Raw genomic sequence first — 11011 nt, 5'->3', positions numbered from 1 at the left:
ACCTGACCAACACCGCTCTGTTCTTTAGAATTCTGGGTATTCTGGCTGGAGAATGCAGGAAAGACTCAGGCTTGGGTCCTTAACTGGGCAGCATGACCCGACATACAGAGTGGTGTGTGGGAGGCAGGGGGATGTGTGGGCAGCAGAAGGACTCCTCGGAGTCAGTGAGTTTTGAGTTCAACTCCAACTCCACATTCAGCGGTCTACACTGTTGGTTCTGCATTTCTTCCCATCCCCATTCATTCTCCCCACTCTCAGCCCCTACAGACTGTAGCCCCCCCTCCCGCTTCCTGTTGGGTCAGCCAATGAGAGGCAGGAAGGCAGGCGAGGAGAGTGGTTGAGGATATTTCTTCCCTCCTTCTGCTCACCTGGGCTCCCGTGATAACACTATTCCTTCCCCTTGTTCTCTTTGCCCCCCAGGGGTGGTGCTGGCTTCCTGCTATTTTTAGTCCCTGGTGTTCATCATCCCTTGTGGATTCTCTTACCGCTGAGTCTGCAGGTCTGTAAATAGTCCCCTTCTTTAAGTTCCCCTGAACTAGGGGCACCTGGGTGCCTCAGTCATTAAGCACCTGCCTTCAGCTCAGGTCATGATCTCAGGGTCCTGGGATTGAGCCCTGCATCGGGCTCCCTGTTCAGCAGGGAGTCTGCTTCTCCCTCTCCCTTCATCCTACCCTCACCTTGGGCACGTGTTCTCTCTCTCAAATAAATAAATAAAATCTAAAACAATAGGTTCTCCTGAGCTAAACCCTTTTGATGGGAATTCTGTTTTCTCCTGGGTCTTCTGCCAATAGGCAAATCTTACTAATTATTTCACTAAATTACTCCGTCTCCTTAAGCTGAAATCTTTCACCTGTAAAATGAAGTACTAACCCTATGGCAGGTGGAGAAAGTTCCATGAGGATGTGTGCCTGACAGAGTGTGGCGCCTGGCACACAGAAGACCCCAATGTAAGTTACCTCCCACACCTTACCTGCTTCAGGCTGTACTGCCAAAAGTTGCCAGGTTGATTTTTCTCTTTGGATTTGCTGGCTGGAAGCAAAAGGTCTTTGCGAGGAGGGAGGGACAGAACGGATTAGTAAATGATTACTTTTTTGTACTTTGCTATCTTTCAAATCACAGCGGTTGTAACAAATGCAAGGAGATACCACAAAGGTATGCAGACAAAACGCATCATTACGTCTGTTCCTGCCCCTTTTCTTGCCCAGCTCCTCCCGCCCTGTGACCAAGGTTAATGGTCTGTTCTTCTGCACCCTTCATCTGGGTCACACAACCAGAGGCGAGCATGCCTACACCACGTGACTTTGTCTGGCGAAGGCATTTTGCGGCTGGCTGTGTGGGATCTCACGCCCCCAACCCTACCCCGACAATCCTCTCCAGCTTGCCCTGGAGTCAGCAATCTCAGTGGCTCCTGTCTCAGCCTCGCAATTCCCCCAGAGCCGTCCCTCCCCACTCACAACATCAGGTCCCCCCCCCAGGCAAAGGTCACCCCTGGCGGACCAGCTGAGCTGCCGTAGCAGGTGGGGGCTGTGTTGTTGGTCATACCAATCCCACAACTGTTTCCCTTCCAGCCTGGCTACCCCTCCCCCATGTTCAGGGTAAGCAGCCCACCAGTTGCCCTCCGGGAAGGTCATCCTTTGCCTGTCCTTAAGGTGCCTGCCAAGGTGCCACCTCCTGATTTTCCAGGCTCTGTCCCACGCTGTGGCATGTCTGCTCGGTACAGAATGCCAGTCCACACACTTGAACAACACTGCTCGAAGATTAAAACTCACGGTTGGAATACTTCCTTGTTGGATTGAACCTGCTGGGGTTTTAGGAGGGTGCGTGCATTTTTTGTTTGGCTTTTGGCACAGAGAGACTGATGCCATGTAATTGCGTATCTGAACCCCGCAGCAGAGAAAGGACCTAGGGGGTGGGCAGAAGGTTTCCAGGCGCCCACACAGGGACTGCCAAGCCTTGAACTTCTCCAGCCGGGAGCGGAACTTGCCCATCATTTTTGTGCCTATTCCCACCTAGGGCTTCTCCAATCTCTTTTGTGACTTTCTTTTCTAAAGGACTGACCCCTGGGGATCCCATGAGGGCTTGGAGAAGCTAAGAGGGTGGGGAAGGGAGGTGGAGATACAGCGGTATAACTTCCTGCCGACAATCCTCTCCTCTCCCTAACCCACCTCTTTCTCTTCTTCTATCCCTCACAGCCTTGACAGGCAAGGAAACTGAGGTTTGTGGAGTTTACAGCCTAAGGAAGCTCATTCCGTTGGAGAGTGATGGAAGTGGCTCTCCCCCACCAGCTCTGATGCCTAACCGCTGCGGAGATGTCTGCTGGCTCTTCTCTCGCCCGCCTGTGACTCCTGCACATGGGGAACTTTTGCTTCTGGTCGGTTCTTCCGCAGCACTGGGAATTCATGCAGTTACAAGATTTAGGCATATTCTCCCTTGCACGGAGGACTGGGAGCACCCCTCAGGCAGGGGGGTTGCTCAGCAAGTACCAGTGGGTGACACACACAGGGATCTCTCTTGCCATTATAAAATCCAAGGATTGGGTTGAGGGTACTGAGTCTCAGAAGTACCTTTGGACCCTATTCCTGTGATCCTGGATCAGGGCCCTAGAATTCAGATTCCCAAACAAAGGCAAGGCCTATCATTAACAGCCTCCCTCAGAACTGACCCAAATCACCTGGGGCTCTGAGGAGCCAGATGGAGGCTGGTGAGTGGGGGGCACTGCCCACACTTGCCCAGGGCCCTCTGTTTGGGGTTAGCTCAGAACCCCTTGGCAGTTGGGCTCTGAGAGGCCCACAGGCTCTCTCATGGGCTGGCCAGAGGAGACACTGTCTCACTGGAGCTTGGGCCAAGACTGGCCAAAGGGGCTCTAGTCAAACAACTGGTCTCACCCAGTCCCAGCCCACAGTTTTAGAGAAACACGAGACCTAGGACGGTGTAGCACGAAGAGAGGGATCAGATGACAAGGGGGGGAGGCCAAGGAATCAAAAACCACAGCTGGCCCATCTTGAGACACCAGATGTCCTGGCACCCAGTAGTAACCTTGGGTTACCTTTTTTTCCCCCTGGTAACAGCTTTATTGAGATATAATTCACATATCCTAGATTAACCCATTTATAGGGTACCGTTCAGAGCTCACAAGATGGCGGGGCGGTGACCTTCCCGGGCTGCTGGGCCTGAGCCTGCCCCAACTTCCCACCCAGGTGCCAGGTGTGAGCCTGACCCCTCTCCCCACCAACCCTGGGGCACCAGGTGTATGATGATAAAGACTACAGGAAAACTCAATTTGTAGGTTATCAGAAAGGGGTGAATGAAAACTTGGCCAACGATTTGCTAGCTGAGCACCTCCTGAGTGAAGCTGAAAGTGCTGGGATCACGTGTGACAGCAGCGGGGCGGCTCTCGGCCACCCGAAAGTGTATATAAACCCGGACAAAGAGACATACATTCACAGAGATACATTCACAGAGCGGTGCACCCATTAGCACAATCAGCTTCAGAACATTTCAGAAGAATCCCTCTACTCTTTCACAGTCACCCTCTGTTTCCCACCACCCCCTTCCCCCAGCTCTGGGCAACCACTCATTTACACTTTTTTTTAAAAAAGTCTGACTTCTTTCACCGAGCTTGTTTTCAAGGATCCTCGGTGTCATGTATCAATACCTCATCCCTTCGTTCTGCCACATGATATTTCATCGTAGGTATACACTGTATTTTGGTTATCCACTCATCGGTTGATAGACATTTGGGTTGTTTTCACTTTGGGGCTATGATGAACAACGCTGCTATGAATATTTATGTGCGAGTTTTTGTGCGGACCATCGCATTCATTTATCTTGGGTGTATGCCAAGGACTGGGATTGTTGCATCTTGTGATAACTCTGTCTTTAACCTTTCGAGGAACTGCCAAACTGTTTTCCTAAGTGGCTGCTCTGTTTTACCTTTCCACCAGCAATATATGAGGCTTCCAATTTCTTCACATCCTCTACAACACTCCTTACGAACTAACTTTTTTATTGTTTCCATCCTAGTGGGTGTAGAGCGATATCTCATTGTGGTTTTGATTTGCATTTTCCTAATGACTCATGATGTGGGGCATCTTTTCATGTGCTTGTTAGTCATTTATATGACGTCTCTGGAGAAACAGCTACTCGAATCCTTTTCCCAGGTTTAATTAAGTTGTCTTTTTATTATTTAGTTCTAAGTGTTCTTTATATATTATAGATAGGAGTCACTTATCAGGTATATGGCTAGCCATTATTTTCTTCTATTCTGTGGGTTCTCTTTTTTGATAGTGTCCTTTATAGCACCAAAGTTTTCAGTTTTGATGAATTCCAATTTATTTATTTTTTTTCTTTTGTAGCACACTTTAGGTGTCATAGTTCGGGAACCATTGCCTAATCCAAAGTTAGGAAGATTCATTCCTCTGTTTTCTTATGAGACTTGTAATATTAGCTCTTACATATATAAGTCTTTGATCTATGAGTTAATTTTTGTATACAGTGTGAGATATAGATCTGTTGTTAGGTGTATATATATTTATAATTGTCACCTCTTAAATGGATTACACTTTTATCATTATAAAATGTACTTCTGAAACAAATAATATGTCTGGTATAACACAGCCAAATGTAGTCAATAATATTGTAACAACTTTGTACAGTGATAGATGGTCATTAGACTTATTGTGGTGACCATCTCATAATACAAATAAACATAGAATCACCATGTTTTATGCCTGAACCTAATACAATATTGTGTTCCGATTATTCTCTTTCAATTAAAAAAAAACATGATGACACATATATTAGAAATCCACTAGTTAATTTAAATTCACATTTATTATCTATATTAAACATAAATTCAATTTTGTTCTCTACACATTAAAAAAATTGGATGGGATCTGATATTAGTATAGCTTCTCCAGTTTCCTTATGGTCACTGTTTGCATGACATATCTTTTCCTGTCCTTTTACTTTATATCTATTTGTACATCATTAAATCTAAAATGTGTCTCCTATAGACAGCATATTGTTGGATCTTGTTTTTTATTTTTATTTTTTTATTTTTATTTTTTTAAAGATTTTATTTATTTATTTATTTGACAGAAATTTACTTATTTATTTATTTGACAGATGGAGATCACAAGCAGGCAGAGAAGCAGGCAGAGAGGAGGAAGCAGGCTCCCGGCTGAGCAGAGAGGCCGATGCGGGGCTTGATCCCAGGACCCCGGGATCATGACCCGAGCTGAAGGCAGAGGGTTTAACCCACCGAGCAACCCAGGCGCCCCTGGATCTTGTTTTTTAATTTGGTCTGGTGATCTCTGCCTTTTGATTGGATTGTTTAATCCATTCATATTATTATTATAGTTGTGTTTGCCATTTTACTAGTGTTCTAATTATCTCATGTCTTTTTTGTTCCTCTATTTCTCCCAGACTGCTTTCTTTTACATTGTGAATATTTTCTAGTATAAAATTTAAATATCTCCTTGAATGATTTTTTTTAAATTGTTTTTTTTAAAGATTTTAATTATTTATTTTGAGAGAGAGAGAGAGAGACCAAGCAGGGGGAGGGGCAAAGAGAGAAAGGGAAAGGCAGAGGGATGAAGAGGGACAAACAGACTCCCCACTGAGCAGGGAGCCAGACATGGGGCTTGGTCCCAGGACCCTGAGATCTTGACCTGAGCTGAAGTCAGATACTTAACTGACTGAGCCACCCAGGCGCCCCTTACTATTTTTATTTTTAAGTTATTTTCTTAGTGGTTGCTCTAGGCTAAGCTGTAGACAGCTTACTATACTGTCCTCCTGTTCCATCCAGGTAAGCTGTCCCTAGGAGAGGTCCTGGGCAGAGTGTGTGGGCAGGAAAGTTACCTAGGGAAGGATGGCCTTGGACAAGGGATGCCGCCTGCAGGAGGACTGAGGCACTGAGATGGCCACACGGTGGCCCTAGTGAGCAATACAGAGGCTGCAGCTTTGACAGAGCACTTGGTGGGGGCTGCACAGGCCTCGGGATCAACTCCAATTTTATGAGTCAGATGTTCAGGCCCAGGAAACACGTGTCCTAGGGTCTGGGCGCAGCCCATTGGTAGCCCTGTGGTCAGGCTCCCCTGGCAACTGCCCTCGCTGCTCCTTCTTGCACCTTGAGTACACCCCAGTCTAACACTTGAGCTAGTCCACATTCCCTTCTATCCCCAGGAACGAGCAGGCTGTGAGGCCAGGGCTCAGTGGAAATGGTAGCTATCCTCTGCCCTTTCCCTAGAGTATCCTAAAAATCAAAGACTGAGCAGAGCCAGGCTGGAGGGCAGACCGGGGGAGGACACCTGGAGTGGGGGATCTGACTGCGAGGAAGTGTGAGCAGCGGACAGCTGCTGAAGGCTGCTGCCTTTCTGGTTCAACCAGCAGCCCTGCTAAGAGAACAAAGCGTGCCTGTCAGCACATCTGGAAATCTCTGGGAAATAGACTTGGGATCAGAGAGCACGTGGAACGCAGGACAAGTTGAAAACCAGGGTCACCCTCACACCAGGGATTGGCTCACTCACTGGGGCAAGGGCTCCCCGCCCCTACTCACACATCTGTGGGGACCCAGACCTCGGGCTTTGAAGGTCAGAATTCAGCTCCTGTCTGGGGAAGGGCAAAGCTGAAGCGTAATGAGGAGTGTTCTGCCTTCGAACCCCCATCCCAAGCCCCCCGTCCCTCATCCCAGGTGACTCCCAGTATCAGGATTCACTGCCTTTCCAGCTCCAGTCCAAGGTAGAAGTGGGGGACATAATGTCTGAGGACCCCAGGAGAGACTTCTCAGAAGGGGTCCTGCCGTAGGCCCCCCTGCAGTTCCCCCTAACCCTCACCCCCACCCCAGCACTGGTTCTTGGACCCCAGAGACTGAACCCTCATGAGTTCATCCCTATGAGATTTGGGGGTCCCCACCTCTCTGCCTCTGCACCCTTGGACCCACACAATAGCCTTCACCAAATGCCCACCCCAAGTGAAGGAGGCGCAGGGTGTGTGTCTAGGACACAGAATGCACACATACAAGTGTGCGCCTGCCCAGCACAGGGCCAGGCCCCTCCAGAAGGGAGAGCCTCTGTCACCACATCAGTGGCCTCCAGCCCTACCTCCCAGGGTACTCAGAGAACATTCGAGGTCCCAAGGCCAAGCTCGGCTCCTCCCACCAGGAGGCTTGCACTGGGGAGCATGGTAGCTGCTGTGCAGGGGTGCATACTGCAGTAATCAGGGTGACAGGTCCTTCGGTCTCCACCCTGCGGTCCCTCCCCTCCCCTGCAGCAGCCACACCTAACTGAGCCCTGAAGCCAGCCCTGAGGGACCCAGAAGGAGGAGGTGAAAGTTTGGGGGTAGGGGTGGGGAGTTGAGGGGTAAGGGAGGTAGGGGGTAGGGGTTAGGGGTAGGGGCTGGGCAGCCCCATGAGTGTGTTTCCAGTGAGATGGAGGAGCCAGGCCTCACCAGCAGGACGCTGTAGGCTCCTTCGTGCCTAATGGCACCTGTGACCTTGCCATGACCTCTGTTTCTCTAGCTCAGGGTCCTTTCTAGGCCTTGAAGTGGCTCCTTAGGAAACATACCTTCAAGGTCTAGATGGTGAAATCTAGGTGAGATCCTGGGGAAAATGATCTACCTTGTTCTCAGTGGCCAGTAGGAACCAGCTTCTTCCCATTCTACTGTCATTCTTCCGTTCTCAAATTCGTCATTCATTCATTGACTCACCCGTTCATTCAGGAGCTCCCATCCCAGAGAGGAGCTGGGATGCCTGCCTTTCGCCCGGGAGAGAAGCCTGGGGTGACTGTGGGTGCCAGGGTGTGCCCCTATTCCCCCATCGGATCCCTCTCTTCCGGGTTTCTCTTCGCTTGCCACCCCTCCCCTTCCAACCTCCGCTTTCCTCCCTGCTGCAGAGAGGCTCACTTTCTCAGCCTGCGTGCCCCCGGCACCCTCGGCCTCTGGATTCTGGGGGGATTTGGCTAATGGGAGGCATGGACAAGAGACGGGGGCAGGGATAGGGAACAGACTGCGCCCCTCACCTTGCAATGGTCACAGGTCCCGGAGGGTGTCCCTCAGAGGCTGATAATTGCTCCCCCTTGATGCTAGGCCTTGGGTGCCTGGACACTCCCCCCCTGGCTTTTGTGATCCTGTTCACGCATCTGTAAACTTGCCTGCATTTGATGGCACCTGTGTCCTGCCAGGACCCTGAAGTGCACACCTGTCACCTGGAGCCACTCATGGAGGGGGGAGGGCAGGGACAATCAGGAAGCTTGATAGAAGTCAGAAAATGGCCAGCCTCCTGAGAGCTGAGAGGAAGTCTAGAGAGGGGCAGCAGGGCCCCCAAGACGGTGGGCTGGAGGGAGGGAGAAACAGAGAGCATGGGGGCAGGGGCCGCCCCGCCTGTCTGTGAAGGATGTGTTCTTTCCCTTTGCTTTGGTTTTTGTAGTTACTTAGAATTTTTTTAATAATTTTTTATTTTTTTATTAACATATAAGTATTATTAGCCCCAGGGTACAGGTCTGTCAATCGCCAGGTTTACACACTTCACAGCACTCACCATAGCACATACCTTCCCCATAACCCACCACCCTCTCCCTACCCCCCGCCCCCTGTTACTTAGAATTTTTGTTAGATTTATTTAAGAAGTTTTCTAAGACCTATTTATCAGACATCGGTCTTTTGCTTGCCTAAAAAAGAAATTAAAAACTCAATAAATATGTTAAGCTATCCCCCAAACTTCTTGACATTTAGTATTTGGCTCTTATGAATCACTTTTAAAATTTTTATTTGTCATTTCCATGCAATAAAACTCACTCTTTTTAGTGTACCCCCCACTGTTCATCTTCCCACCAGTACAAGCTGCTCCTTTGTGGTCAGCCCCTCCCTGCCCCTACCCCCTGGTCTGTTCTCTGATTCTACAGTTGTTGTTGTTTTTAAGATTTTATTTATTTATTTGACAGAGAGAGACACAGTGAGAAAGGGAACACAAGCAGGGGGAGTGGGAGAGGGGAAGCAGGCTTCCTAGCAGAGCAGGGAGCTCAATGAGGGGCTCAATCCCAGGACGCTGGGATCATGACCTGAGCTGAAGGCAGACACTTAACGATTGAGCCACCCAGGCACCCTGATCCCACAGTTTTAAAGATTCATTTATGTATTTGAGAGAGAGAAAGAGTAGAAGCAGGGGTGCAAAGGGAGAGAGAGAACCTTAAGCAGGCTCTATGCTGAGGCTGAGTGGGGAGCCCAAAGCCGGGCTCGATCTTATGACCCTGAGATTGCGACCTGAGCCGAAACCAAGAATCTGAATGCACTCAACCAACTGCACCACCCAAGCACCCCCGATCCTGCAGTTTCTCATGGAATGTCCCTGAGGGAGAGGGTGGAGGCAGCTGGAGAGTGGGCAGCCTCTCTCAGAGGCACCTTTTCTACACAGACAACAAACACCCTGGGGCCTGAGCACCAGGAAGGAGGCCCCCAGCTGCGACTCCTTCTATCTTCCCCCTCACTTCGCATCTGGCAGCAGCAGAAGGAAGGACTTGGGGGCAGGTGAGGGCGGTGTGGCCTAGGATGGGGGCAGCCCCAGGGAGCTCTGGGCGGCCCGGGGTGCAGGGATCTGAGTGCCTCCCCTGCTCTGCCAGCCCCCACCCACCCCGGGACTCCGAGAGGACAGGTGGTTACAGTGGAACGGCCACCCGGAACCGGCAAACCGAGGACATGCTCTATGGAGTCACTGCAGGGTACGCTTATATGATGATCATTTCTTCAGCTGTGCATTAGTCTCTGGGCTAGACCTCATCTTCACCCCAAACAACAGTGTTTTGTTGCTGCCAGGTTAGTACTGACCCTGTTTTATCAGCGAGGACACGGAGAGTCGGAGAGGCTGCTCCCCAGGTCACACCGCCAGGACCTGGACCCAGGTCTGTCCCACTCCAGAGTGATGAGGTGTCACTCACGGTTTAGTCTAGTGGCTGTGTGCCTTCGGGTGAACTACCCAGCCTTTCTGAATTTTAGGGTCTTCATCTATAAAACAAAGGCAACGTATACTCCTGCCTTCTAGGGCTGTCGTGAAAGTCAATAGTGACCCCGGCATTTGACACAGAGTAGGTTACGCATTAAATATTGTTAGAGGTTGAGTTGTGTTCCCTCAAATTCATATGTTGAAGTCCTAACTCCCAGTACCTCAGAATGTTGTCTTATTTGGACATAGGATCATGGCAGATGTAATTCTTTTTTTTTTTTTAAGACTTTATTTATTTATTTGACAGAGAGAGACAGAGAGAGAGAGGGAACACAAGCAGGGGGAGTGGGAAAGGGAGAAGCAGGTGCAGGCTTCCCGCCGAGTGGGTTGCCTGATGCAGGGCTTGATCCCAGGACTCCAGGATCATAACCTGATCCAAAGGCAGATGGTTAACCAGCCGAACCACCCAGGTGCCCCTGGGTGACTTTAAGTTAAATCAAAGTCATTTGTGTGGGCTCTAGTCCAATATGACCGATGTCCTCACAAAAAAGAGGAAATCTGGGCACAGAGATACAGCGCAGGGAAAGTCCCACTTGAGGACCAAAGCAGAGATCAGGGTGGTGCTTGTACAAGCCAAGGATAACAGCAAGACTACAGAGAAGTAAGTAGAGTAACTTGTTCAAGTTCACCAAGTTAGCAAGTTCCTCAGCGTGCTTCTTTGTAAAGGGGGATACTGATAGCATCCACTTCGTGTTTGCTGATCGAGGCAATTAAATACAGTAACATATGAAAAGTGCTTAGTAGTGTCTAGTAGGTGTTAAGGACTCATTAGTATTATCTGGTTGTCTTTGCTCCTCAAGTCAGCCCAGTCTGGGGCCTGCCCCCTCCCCAGCACATCCATTTCCATCACGGCCTTGAACCAACACACCCCCTTGGCTGTGAGCTGCCCCCGGGCCTGTGGTGACCACTCCTGGCTCTTCTCCATAGCTCGGGATAGGTCGTCCTCTGCAAGGCACTGTCCTCTCTCCCTCCCCTGAAACCCGGGCCCCGATTGAACACACTTGCTTTCCAGATGGC

Source organism: Lontra canadensis, unplaced genomic scaffold (genome assembly GCF_010015895.1).
Source record: "Lontra canadensis isolate GAN:19392208 unplaced genomic scaffold, GSC_riverotter_1.0 scaffold2, whole genome shotgun sequence".
Lineage (NCBI taxonomy): Eukaryota > Metazoa > Chordata > Mammalia > Carnivora > Mustelidae > Lontra > Lontra canadensis.
The sequence above is the reverse complement of the archived record's forward strand: the minus strand, read 5'-3'. Positions refer to the sequence as shown.